Source organism: Diceros bicornis, chromosome 13 (genome assembly GCF_020826845.1).
Source record: "Diceros bicornis minor isolate mBicDic1 chromosome 13, mDicBic1.mat.cur, whole genome shotgun sequence".
In the NCBI taxonomy this organism is placed as follows: Eukaryota; Metazoa; Chordata; class Mammalia; order Perissodactyla; family Rhinocerotidae; genus Diceros; species Diceros bicornis.
Window position 1 is genome coordinate 55,982,820 of NC_080752.1, and position 13,727 is coordinate 55,996,546.

Genomic DNA, 13,727 nt, shown 5'->3' on the forward strand with positions numbered 1-13,727 from the left:
ACACTGCTGGTGCTGGGTGCTGGCTGAGTTCTGTCTCTAGGTTGGGCTCCATGTCGGTCACCAGTCAAGGCACTGTTCTCCAATCTGGACCCCAGTGTGGTGAAACAGGTGTTTCTAAACAAGACCCTGACTGCCTCAGGAGTTGGAAACAGAAGCAATAACAGTAACAACAGTGAACATCTATCGAGTATCTCTAAGAAGTGACTTACACATTCCTTCACCATCACCATGGTGGAAGATGTTATTATAATTATCTCATGTTAAAGACAAAGGAACTGAAGCTTGGAAATATTCAGAGTCAGCACTGTGTCCCATGATCCCCCTATTCCCCAGTGTAGATGTCCTAGTTCCTCCACCCATCCCGCAGAGACCTGGGTTCAAACCCATGGGCAATTCTTGGCCTGTTCACTTCACTTTTCTGATCCTCAGTTTTCCCATCTAAACAATGGGGATGATCATTGTATCTACCTCACGGAGGCTGCTGTGAGATTTAAATGATATGATCATGCATGAAAATGCTCAGCAGGGTGCTTGGCCGTGGTCAGTGTTATTATTGGGCTGATATTCGTTGCAAGTGTCCAGAAGAGGAGAAGGAGGTGGGTGCTGGGGGTTGGTGGCCCCATGAGGTTAATGCTTTTCCCACCCCCTGAAACCCATGGAAGGAGATGGTAGGATTCGCTGGCAGGGATATGGGAGAGAGTGGGCCAAGTGTCAGTGACTTTTAGATGAAGGATTTGACACGGGAGCTCAGAGCCACCAGCTTCCAGCTCAGGCAGTGCTTCCAGTCTTCTCAACTTACCTCAAGCCGGTGACCGGCAGGAGCGGAATATGTCTCATAGCTGGCTGCCTCTGTAGAGCTTGGTGACCTAGAATAAAGGGTAGGGAGAGTGGGTGAGATGGAGGTCTCTTGGGGCTGAGGAGGGCCACTGGAGCCGGTGAAAGAACACAGGCCTTGGAGCAAGGGAGACCTGAGTTCAAATCCTGGCTCTGCCCCTAATTCACTGTGCGACCTTAGGCACACCACTCCCCTTTCTGTTATATATAGCAACATTTTTCTTACTATAATATGTGGTTTAATTAATAAATTTAGATTGTTTCATGGACTATATTTCTTCTCCTTCAGAGGAAATATGGAAACATCAAAAAGAGTTAATTCAAACCAAGACAACAGGGTTATTACATAAAACCATAAAATCTTTTCTTTGTTTTAATGATTTATGTAAAATAATATGTAAAGGATCTGGGACTATTTTAAGATTTTTTTTTTAATTTTTTGTTTATTGCAGTAACAGTGGTTTATAACATTGTATAAATTTCAGGTGTACATCATTATACTTCTATTTCTGCATAGATTACATCATGTTCACCACCCAAATACTACTTACAACCCATCACCCCACACATGTGCCGAATTATCCCTTTCACCCTCTTCCCTCCCTGCTTCCCCTCTGGTAACCACCAATCCAATCTCTATCTCTATGTGTTTGTTTGTTGTTGTTATTATCTACTACTTAATGAGGGAGATCATACGGTATTTGACCTTCTGCCTCTGACTTATTTCACTTTGCGTAATACCCTCGGTGTCCATCCATGTTGTCACAAATGGCTGGATTTCATCGTTTCTTATTGCTGAGTAGTATTCCATTGTGTATATATACCACATCTGCTTTATCCATTCGTCCCTTGATGGGCACTTAGGTTGCTTCCAAGTCTTAGCTATTGTGAATAATGCTGCAGTGAACACAGGGGTGCATGTATCTTTACGCATTGGTGTCTTCAAGTTCTTTGGATAAATACCCAGCAGTGGAATAGCTGGATCATATGGTAGTTCTATCCTTGCTTTTTTGAGGAATCTCCATTCTGTTTTCCATAGTGGCTGCACCAGTTTGCACTCCCAGCAGCAGTGTATGAGAGTTCCCTTCTCTCCACATCCTCTCCAACACTTGTTGTTTCCTGTCTTGTTAATTATAGCCATTCTGATGGGCGTGAGGTGATAATCTCATTGTAGTTTTGATTTGCATTTCCCTGATGGTTAATGATGTTGAACATCTTTTCGTGTGCCTGTTGGCCATCTGTATATCTTCTTTGGAGAAGTGTCTCTTCAGGTCTTTTGCCCGTTTTTTAATTGGGTTGTTAGTTTTTTAATTGGGTTGTTAGTTTTTTTTGTTGTTGAGATGCATCAGTTCTTTATCTATTTTGGAGATTAACCCCTTATCAGATGTGTGGTTTGCAAATATCTTCTCCCACTTGTTAGGTTGTCTTTTCGTTTTGTTGATGATTTCCTTTGCTGTGCAGAAGCTTTTTAGTTTGATGTAGTCCCATTTGTTTATTTTTTCTATTGTTTCTCTTGCCCGGTCAGACATGGTGCTTGAAAATATGTTGCTAAGACTGATTTCCGAGAGCGTACTGCCTATGTTTTCTTCTAGAAGTTTCATAGTTTCAGGTCTTACATTCAAGTCTTTAATCCATTTTGAGTTAATTTTTGTGTATGGTGTAAGGTAAGGGTCTACTTTCATTTTTTTGCATGCGGCTGTCCAGTTTTCCCAACACCATTTGTTGAAGAGACTTTCTTTTCTCCATTGTATGTTCTTGGCTCCTTTGTTGAAGATTAGCTGTCCATAGATGTGTGGGTTTATTTCTGGGCTTTCGATTCTATTCCATTGATCTGTGTATCTGTTTTTGTGCCAGTACCATGCTGTTTTGGTTACTATAGCTTTGTAGTATATTTTGAAATCAGGGAGTGTGATACCTCCAGCTTTGTTCTTTTTTCTCAGGATTCCTTTAGCTATTCAGGGTCTTTTGTGGTTCCATATAAATTTTAGGATTCTTTGTTCTATTTCTGTGAAAAATGTTGTTAGAACTTTGATAGGGATTGCATTGAATCTATAGATTGCTTTAGGAAGTAAAGACATCTTAACTATGTTAATTCTTCCAATCCAAGAGCGTGGAATATCTTTCCATTTCTTTGTGTCTTCTTCACTTTCTTTCAACGATGTTTTATAGTTTTCGGTGTACAGATCTTTCACCTCTTTGACTAAGTTTATTCCTAGGTATTTTATTCTTTTTGTTGCAATTGTAAATGGGATTGTATTCTTAATTTCTCTTTCTGCTACTTCATTGTTAGTGTATAGAAATGCAACTGATTTTTGTATGTTGATTAAGATTTTGTTTTTGTTTGGCTTTTCAGATGGTATAGGATAGTAATTGGGAGACGGAATTTTAGGTTTTGGTACATTTGCTAGTTTGACAATTTAGAATCTACTTTAAAGCTTAATAAAAGGCGCCATGGTGTAGTGACTAACTGCGGTTATCCAGGTGCTGGGATGTCAGCCTGCCTTCATTCTAATCTCCAAGTGGCTGTACACAAAGGAATTATCCTCTTCAAAAGTTTACTTTCTTCCTATATTAAATATGGGTAATAGCGTGTCTACGTCATGTTAGTTGTGACATTTAAATGGCATAATTAATATAAACACTTAAAAGAATCTCTAGCACAAGATAAATGCTCAATATATGCCAACAATGATTCTGAAATGGAACCTTAGGGGATCTCCTAATTCTATGCATATCCTTGCTTCAGTGAGAGGATGCTGTTAGCAGGGATATTCTTCTAAACTGTGAAGGAATATTTCACCCGTATAGTGCAATTTAAGGCAGTGCTTCTCCAATTTTGTTGTATCTGCATGACCTGGAGATCTTGTTCAAATGTAGATTCTGATTTTGTAGTTCCAGGTAAAGACTGCGATTCTGCATTTCTAACGTGTTTCCAGATGCTGCTGATGTTGCAGGTCCATAGGCATTTTAAGGCATATTGGGAATGACCCACCCATCCCTTTGTATCTTCCCCAATCTGTCTATCAGAATGATGGAAATTCTGCCATTTCAGATTCATTACTTTTGAACTGTTTCTTCATTTATCCAAATCTGAAATAGAAATACCACTGGTAGATCTGAGAATCACTTCCTACCTCTCTCTCTCGTATCAGCCAAATGGAAAGAAAAAGGAAGTTTTGATGGGGTTGATTTTCAACATGTGCACTTATTTTGAAAGAAAAGTGGTCCCTAGTAGAGGACTATATAATATAGCCAGTTGTCTTTGAATGGCTTCAGAAAGAAAGAGGAAGTTGCATAGAGAAGAAGAAGGTAGAAATTAATTAAATCAAACTATAAAACTTTGTCTGACTTTCTGTTTTCCTCATGCAAGGTCAAGAGGACAGATACTGTATTAACTTCTATTCCTGCCATTACTACAATTTATCAAATCTAACCGGCTTAAAACAACACCCATTTACTGTCTCACATTTCTGTAGGTCAGAAGTCCGAAGAAGCATGACTGGACTCTCTGCTCAGGGTCTCTCCAGCGTTGCACTTTCAGCTGGGGCTTGGAGTCCACCTCCAAACTCACTGATTGTTGGCAGAATTCATTTCTTTCTCATGCTTTCCATGTGGTCCTCTTTACCTTCAAATAAGCAATTGGCTATCAAGTCCTTCCCATACCTTTAATCTCTCATTTGCTTTCTGCTTCTAGTGAGGGAAAAATCTCTACTTTTAAGGGCCCATGAAATTTGATTAGGTCCACTGGATAATCCATAATCTCTCTATTTTATGATCAGCTGATTAGTAATTTTAATTACATCTCTAAAGTCTCTTGCCATGTCACATAACATACTTATGGGATTCATGGGAGTAACACCGGTGGACAAAGTTCACAGGACTACCACAGGTTCTGTATTTTTTTTTGAGAGAAAGCATGGACGAACTAGAATGAATGCACTGATTTATGTTCTAATCTTAGTTTAACTGCATGCTGATCCATTCGTATGAGACATATAAGTACTCCAAGTTTTTCCTTCACACATTTGAAAAAAGATTTTGTTTGAAAAAAACACCAAAAACTTGGCTTGATTTATTAATGCTGTACAAAATCAAATTTGTAGAGAAACTTTATATTATTTCACATTCCTCCTAATGCCTATTGCAGAATTTTACAAACATCATTCACTAAATAAATTATTGAATTGCTGCTACATCTGAAGGCCATAAAAGGTCAACAACATAGTAGATAACATTTGTTTGGAACTTTATATCAGTCTTATAATTAAAAATTTAGATGAGATCTACTCTTTCCAGTAACTGTCTTTTGCAAGTGACAAGGGCATTTCTTGGAGGCATTAAATATTTTTAGTTGTTTGTAACAATTAGTCAACACTGTGATGAACTAGCGCTCTTGAGAAAGATAACTCAGTAACAAAACGTCAAGTTGGAAGACAACTGTTAACAGACTTACAGTTCACTCACGTATTATTCACTTTACTTAGGTCAGCTCACTGTGATACAATATCTGTGACCCGAGGAAGAACAGAGGAGTTTAGACAAAAACCAAGTATTTTCTAAAATAAAAAATAAAATTTCACTATAGTTTTGATTATAATACATAGAAGATAATGGCAACATAAACTGTGTTTTTTTTTTGTTTGTTTTTTTTGTGAGGAGACCAGCCCTGTGCTAACATCTGCCAATCCTCCTCTTTTTCTGCTGAGGAAGACTGACCCTGGGCTAACATCTGTGCTCATCTTTCTCCACTTTATATGGGACACCGCCACAGCATGGCTTGCCAAGCAGTGCGTCGGTGTGCGCCCAAAATCTGAACCTGCGAACCCCGGGCCGCTGCAGCGGAGCACGCGCACTTAACCTCTTGTGCCACTGGGCCAGCCCCTTTTTTTTTTTTGTGAGAAAGACCAGCCCTGAGCTAACATCTGATGCCAATCCTTCTTTTTGCTGAGGAAGATTGGCCCTGGGCTAACATCTGTGCCCGTCTTCCTCTACTTTATATGTGACGCTGCCACAGCCTGGCTTGACAAGCGGTGCGTTGGTGCGCGCCCGGGATGGGAACCTGCGAACCCTGGGCCGCTGAAGTGGAGTGCGCCCACGTAACCGCTGCACCACTGGGCCGGCCCCCATAAACCATGTTTTTTAAAGAAAAAAGTTATGCTGAACCCAACAACAGGGCATAATTTCCTTTTTTATTTAGTTCTAGTCTTCCTATAATTCCATGCACATTTTTCAGTTAGAATCACAATATACATAGAATCATATATTTACTTGTCTTCACCAAGTGTTACTTGGCAAACACTTTTCCATTTTTCTACATGACCCTATTCTGATAGTTGGCTGAGTAAGAGTCTATCAATTTCATAAACATGAATTCCTTAACTATTCTTCTATTGTTGGACAGTGAGATGACTATGTTTTTAGTAATACAAATAAGGCTGAATTTTTTGACATGGTCATTTCTTTTTTAAAATGATAATTTGTAGAAATTAGATTATTTTGTAATGGGATTAAACATTTAGAAAGAAATTGGACAACTATTTTGAGAAAGATCCCTGAGAATTTTTTTCAGAGGATTTATTGGATACATATCCTTTGTGGATGTATGTGGAAAGTTTTGTCTGAAAAGATAAGGCCACCCACAGCAAAGGTTTGTTTTAGTGCTCCATCTGTTTGGTATGTACTGTGTAGATTAGAAAAAAGTTCTGACCACAGTGAGACAGAATGTTTAGTAATACTTCTATCATAGTCTTCAATTTCTCCCTGAGTTATGCCTAACATATTCTGTCTCTCCTTATGCCTAACAAGATTGTGAACTTTGCAGACACCTTCCGGAAATGGAATCTACTTCTTAAAAATTAATGAAGATTAATAAACACATCGCATTCATGTGCTCCTTACATACCAGATAGCGGTTGGGATGTAGCAAGTGTGGAGAGGCACAGGGCATGTGGACGAACTAGGCTTGCTGTCTAATTCTCTGTAATGAAAGCACGCGTCCCTGAATGGGGGTGTTTGCTTGTGTGCGTGAAAGACAGTTTCAAATACTGTTATACAAAAGTTTTATCTGCATAAAAATCTGTATTCACGATGTAAGGTTGGCATAACTGATTTAATGATGTACTCTTTACTTTAATTCCACTTTATAAGTTGACTTAATTTTTCATTTGTTTCATAATTTAACAACAGAGAGTAATTAATTTGAAAGGTAGAATGTGATATTTCGTTCAACTCAAAAATGACCCAAACCTATATTTTCATCAGTGCACTGAAGTTGTTTTTTATTATGTTTTTCTTTTCTAAACTAATTGTACTGGTTTTCTGTATTATTGCATTAGGAATTAATTATGTGTCATCTTGGAATAGTCTATTGTTATTTTTAGTATTATTAATATTGTTAACTCATAATTTATGTTTCAGTACTCTTAATGAAAAACTAGAGCATATAAAAATTAAGCCCATGTCTGCTAGCAATTAAAGATCTACTTAACATTTTTGAGACTCCAGAAAATAGTTTTAATAGATGTTCACTAAGCTTCCTTCTAGTTTTAAAATCGTGACATCTGTAAATGCCTTTGACTTATTTTTCAACATGACTGTAAATTTCTTGGTGGCAGAGACTGTAAATTAAATGCCAGTGCCCAGCAAAGTGTCTTATATACAGTAAGTGCCCAAGAAGTGATAGTTGATATAGTCAGGGAATTAACAAATTGTTAGAGCAGAGCTTTTATGTAGACGTTATCAACTTTGTCACTTTTCATTCTGCTTTGGTTTCAAACCACTTTCTCTTCTATTGGCAAATGATTTTTAGACCAATGATTTCCTGATTGCTTGTCAATAATTTGGTCAGGCTTAGAGAAGAAAGTCGATGAGCTTTTTTCCCACTCTACCTCATTTTAAATATTCCATTTTCATATAAACATACAATATGAATGTCAGGTTTTTGTTCAGATAGTTCAGCCAGAACACATTTTCTTCAGGCAGTTTAGAAATTCCCTGTGCTCCTGAGAAAATTTGATACCAGAGTTGACTCTTTCTCTCTGTTACACGTTGGTGTACCCTTCTACCCTTCTATAAACATCTTCTATCTCACTGGCTTTTATTGTAGTTTCTACATTTGTAGAAGCTTGGGAAATGGGCATGTTTTATCAAAGCTCAGTGCTTGATTGCTGTTCTTTAACTTGTGTTTCCTAATGTGGATCATTTTTCAGGGATTAGTCTAATCTCATAGAAATATGAGGATAGAAGTCTTAAGTGCCATAAAATATATATAGATGTTTCTTCCTTGAGACAATTTTGAACTAAATTTAAGCCCTATTTTAATACCTAAATATTAATATATTAATATTTCACTGACAATGTGCTGTCTCGTTTCTCCTCTCACCTGAGCACTTGCTTTATCTCTTCACCATCTCCACCATCTCCTCCCCTTCATCTTGATCCCAATCGTGGGCATGTCATATAAGACCAAAGTATGGTTTCTTGATCTCCTGTTTTACTTCCTGTGAGAGATAATCTTCTCTCATGCTTTCAGACTTTCATTTATAGAAATAATTTCTGAATGTGCTGCTACTAATAATTAACCTTAAGCCTTACTTTCACTTGTGATGATAGGAAATCTTTAATGCAGGATCTTTGTCACCTCAGATTCATAATATCAAAAATGAAATTATCATTTTCCTTCACAAATGGAATTCTTCTTACATAATTTTGGTAAATGCTGTAGCTAATCTTTTTAGACTTTATGCTTTCCTTTTATTTAAATGTATTCAGTTCTCTGATGCCTGGTAAATAACTGGGAAGTGTGTTTGTTAATGATATCTCTTAAGATGTGAGATGGCAGTGAAGAAAGTTCAAGGCTATCACATATATAAAAAATCCCAAGTATTTTAAAAGGATTATAACTAGGCTTAATTTCCTCACTTCAGGTCACACTTTACTGTAGGTTTCTCACTCTTTCACGGTACGTATATTCTTTGCTTGCCTGTATCCGACATCGGTATACACACACACACATCACTGAGTAAATATATCCAAGGATTACTTTTGAAAAAGCTTTTTAGGTATTTTATGATTGAAAAACTTTGTAAACCACAGAGCCACAGCCCTGACACATAGTAAACCCTCCATGATATATATAGATTGATCAGTTGTTTGTGAATTTAATTTAGCTCTTTAGATTACATGAACGTGCAATTAGAAATCTAACATTGGTTATCAAAATATCTGAATTTTATATCAAGTTTTATTAGTATGCTTTAGAACCTAGATTTTATTTCTTGAAAGGACAGTCTAGAACTTCTCTACACCTGAGAAGATTTTCTTTCTTTTGGACAGAATAATGTGTTATGTAACATGTTAAAACAGTTGTTTTCTAGTTTATTTTCCAATATAAAATGGAAATCTGAATATGACATCATAAAAATATAGACCTCGAGGAGTGAATGTAGTAGATAGATTTCATCCCCAGCATATAGGACGTAATCATATATATCTACAGTATCTTGTCACTGACAAATGTGTTTTAGGGACCTCCTAACAATAAAATAATTCTATTAAATTTATTTTTTATAAATATCTCATTGATCTTTTATTCAACAAATATTCTTTGCCTACTCTGTGTCAAGTTGTGTGCTAGACTGAGCACAGAGAGATACAGAGGCCCCCCCCCCTTCAAGATGCTGTCAGTCTAATAGAATGAAATAAATATGAACATAAATCATTACATGTAGGAGCTAAAGGAACTATGACCTAGATGTAATAGTAAAACAAACAGTGGATTGGTCTGGGGGAGGGAGTTACATATTACATAATAGTCTTATACCAATTTTATAATTTCTTAATTAAACTATAATATAGAGGGAAATCTGCCATTTCAAAGAGGAATGTTTTTCATTTCATTTCATTTCAGATTGAGCATATTAGGTAATACATAAACTGTGAGGGAGAAGTTTCCAAAAATTACTTAAAGATATTTTGGGTTTAAATAGCCAATGCCTGACATCAAGTTTAATTGAATATTAGACAAGTGGAGTGCTATTGCTTTGTATGTGCAGGATAAAGGCCATTTCGGTACTTCAAAGTGTACCAAATAATTATTGAGTATTTAGTATGTTCAAGCAGTGGTAAGTAGTACACATAATTAATTTAAATCTCATGATAACTTTGTAATGTGCTGACTGTTATTATACCAGCTTTAAAACAAAGGCATTTGAAGGTTAGAGAAGTTAAACAACATACTTGCAGTCATTCAACTGTTGAATTTCCTTCCAGGAGACAAAGCTCATTCTTTGTTTTTCCATACTGAAATTTACTCGTTGTGCGGTAGTGCTTTATTCAGTAACACATGGACAGACACTGCTATCCACAACAAATTTTAATGTTACGCATCTCCGTGAGTGTGATTAAAGGGATCTTCTTCATTTAAATCAAATATATTTAGAGAATAGGGGTACCATCTTCCATCTTAGGGAAAAAAATGGAAATAATTTCTCTGTGTTATGATTTTGGAAAGTCTTAATATTTTTTATGTCTTCAGAATTCACAACATATAGTGAGGGGTAAAAAGTTGGACTTACTTCCCTTTCCAATTGTGAATGAATTTGTTTTTCTCCATTATCTCTGGTAAGTGAGGTAGATGGTGATTCAGGATAGAAACACGATCTCTTCTCCTGCACAGTGAAAAAATACGGTCTCCATTTCAGACTGACCATGTTGCAGAGAAGATCCACCCAGCATGAGACTAGAGAGAAGAGAAATCCTGAATCAACTGTGGCTGAGTGATCTTAGGTTCCAGCTTACACTCAAGCATTTTGTACTTAAGTTGATTTATCTTAAGGATTAATGTTAAGTAACATAAGAATTCCTGCAGACTCTGATTATGATTTCATTAGAGTAAAATTTCTACAATTGGTGGTTCTAATACCAAAATAAAATGTACATGTGCCATGGGGCCGGCCCCGTGGCATAGCAGTTAAGTGCCCGCGCCCCGCTGCTGGCGGCCCAGGTTCAGATCCCGGGCGCGCACCGACGCACCACTTGTCAGGCCATGCTGAGGCGGCGTCCCACATAAAGTGGAGGAAGATGGGCACGGATGTTAGCTCAGAGCCGTTCTTCCTCAGCAAAAAGAGGAGGATTGACATGGATGTTAGCTCAGGGCTGATCTTCCTCACAAAAAAAAATAATAAATAAATAAAATAAAATAAAATGTACATTTGCCATATACAGTCAGTTTACCTTAAGAAATGTCTTGACAAGATTTTCTCCAACCAACTTGACGAGATGAACCTAAGGTCTGGCCCTGTATCAATGCCTCGTTAGACCTCAGTATACAGTCCAGAACAGCAGTGGGATTGAGGATGGAAACGGTGGCTCTGAGAGGCAAGTTAGATCTGTCTCTTGGTTGAAGTTTTTCCCAGCCTGTGTAGCTGCTCTGCTACTAATTAAGACTTTGATTTGGGGCACATCCCATAGTCTCCCTGACCTTCTGCTTCCTCACTACCTAATGGGAGGTATAACATTTGGGCCACTTCACTCTTTCAGCCGTTTATTCCATATATTTATATTGAATACCAACTAGACACAGGGTCTGTACTTCTTACCACATAATGTGATCTCTCCAGATAAAAAGGGGTTGGGGAGAAGAGTTTCATGCTTTATGTTTGGGATTTTTGAACACGACTATGGATAATATGATTTCAGTAACAGCCAGATGTGGTCAGTGCCTCCAAATTATTATTCTGCTTCTCTGTGCATTTCCTAAAACTCAGAGAATGTTTCCAGGCACATCAGCCTTGATATGGAGATCAACACTGATGCTCCACTCAGGAGACCTTTATAACACCCAGGTCTGGGACACCTTACTGTCACTTGGCTTCCATATCCAGAACGGCCCCCACAACAATTCCACCCCATTCATTTATCATCCCAGTCCTTGAACGGGTGTCAGGTCACTACTGTGATGATCTGACCAAAATTCCAGGCACAGTTTGAGCTTTCTCTACATACAGCACCCCTTACCCAGTGCTGTCACCCTTGCCCATCACCCTCTGGACATTGTTAGGGACAGCTCTGGGTATAGAAGAATGTCAGTCATGTCTTAGAAATCAGTGATCTTCAAGGATGTGGCCGTGGACTTCACCAGGAAAAGTGGGCCCTGCTGGACACATCCCAGAGAAAGGCTGTACAGAGATGTGATGCTGAAGAACATCAGTCGCCTGGTCTGTGTGTGTGTTAGTCAGGGTTCTCCAGAGAAATGGAACCAATAGGTTGTGTATAGATGTATATAAGAAGAGATATAGTATAGGAATTGGCTTACATGGTTATTAAGACTGAGAAGTCACACAATCTGCCATCTGCAAGCTGGAGAACCAGGAAACTGAGTCACATGATTCATTTTATTTTATTTTTTCCAGGTCTATTGAGAGTGTAAGGTGTAGAATCTAATGATTGAGAGTGTGAGGTGTAGAATCTAATGATTTGATACATGTATGTATTCCAAAATGTTTACCTCAATAGGATTAGTTAACACATCTTCCACGTCATGTAATTGCTATTTTGTTGTTGTTATGGTGAGAACATTCAAGCTCTACCCTCATAGTGTACTGAAGTGCCTGACGTTAATTGCCAAGACTTCCGTTGGAACTGTTTCCACATCCCATAAATGTATTGCCAGCTATATGACACACCTACTTGTAAAACAACTAGATAAGAAACCAGGCCACCCTACCCTTGAAGTTACCCTATTAGAAAGCCCTTAGTAACCTAGATATCTGACTGCTTGAGTTACCCTGCTTTTCCTTTCCCATGGCTTAATTTTGGCTGCTATGTTTTAAATTTGCCAATAAATGGTGAACCCATGATAACCTAACACCCCAACCTTCAGACCCAAGAGAGGCAGAGCCCCAGGTCCCTGCTCCTCCCTCTCTCCTTTCCTGAGACTTGGCTGTGTCACCCTCGGGAGTGCTGTGTACCCTCCAGAACCTGTGAGTAATAAATCTTGGTCTTCGAGGTTCCCTGATGGTTTTTGGCTTATGTGCATGTTGCAATCGTAATAGGAACCACAAGGGCCAGACTAGCCACAACATCGACTCTGGTCAGGGAAATGTCTGTGAGGGCTCCCACACGTAGTAAGGTCTCAGTCAAGTTATTCAGGCATTCCTAGCTGATAGCATCACTATGAATAGGCTGAGACCACCACAACACATAGCTCACATTCAAGTATAAAATACAGTGTTGATAATGCTAGTCACCATGCTGTGTATTAGATCCCCAGAACTTATTCTTCTTACAACTGAAAGTTTGTACCCTTTGACCAACATCTCCCCATTTCCCTTACCCCTCGGGCCCTGGCAACCACCATTCTGCTCTCTGTTTCTATGAGCTCAGTGTTTTTAGATTAGTATTTGACTTTCTGTATCTGACTTATTTCACTTAACATAATGTCCTTAGGGTTCATCCATTTTGTCACAAATTGCAGGATTTCCTTCTTTTTTATGGCTGAATAATTTTCCATTATATATATATGCACACACACATATACACACGCACGTGTATGATCACATTTTCTTTATCAGTTCATCCATCTATGGATACTTTGGTTGTTTCCATGTTTTGGGCGTTGTGAGTAATGAGCAAGGAACATGGAAGTGTAGATAACTCTTCAAGATAATGCTTTTGTCTCCTCCGTATATGTATAGCCAGAAGTGCAACATCTGGATCATATGGGAGTTCCACTTTAATTTTTTGAGGAACCTGCACACTGTTTTCCGTAGTGGCTGCGCCAGTTTACATTCTCATCAACAGTGCACCAGAGTTCCCTTTTCTCCACATCCTTATTAGCATTTGTTATCTCTTATTTATTTTGATAATAGCCATTCTAACTGTTGTGAGATAAT

General features: G+C 38.2%; 1 long non-coding RNA gene across 2 annotated transcripts in view; it reads right to left on the reverse strand.

The window, feature by feature from the left end:
* Positions 1–531: 531 nt before the first annotated feature.
* Positions 532–13,727, reverse strand: part of LOC131413222 (uncharacterized) — a 96,835-nt gene continuing 83,639 nt past the window's right edge. Inside the window, exon 3 of one of the 2 annotated variants that reach the window (XR_009221915.1) lies at positions 532–866. This is a non-coding gene — a long non-coding RNA (uncharacterized LOC131413222). Of the gene's footprint in view, positions 867–10,502; positions 10,574–13,727 lie in introns of those variants that run through there. The other variant, XR_009221914.1, reaches the window with a different exon arrangement.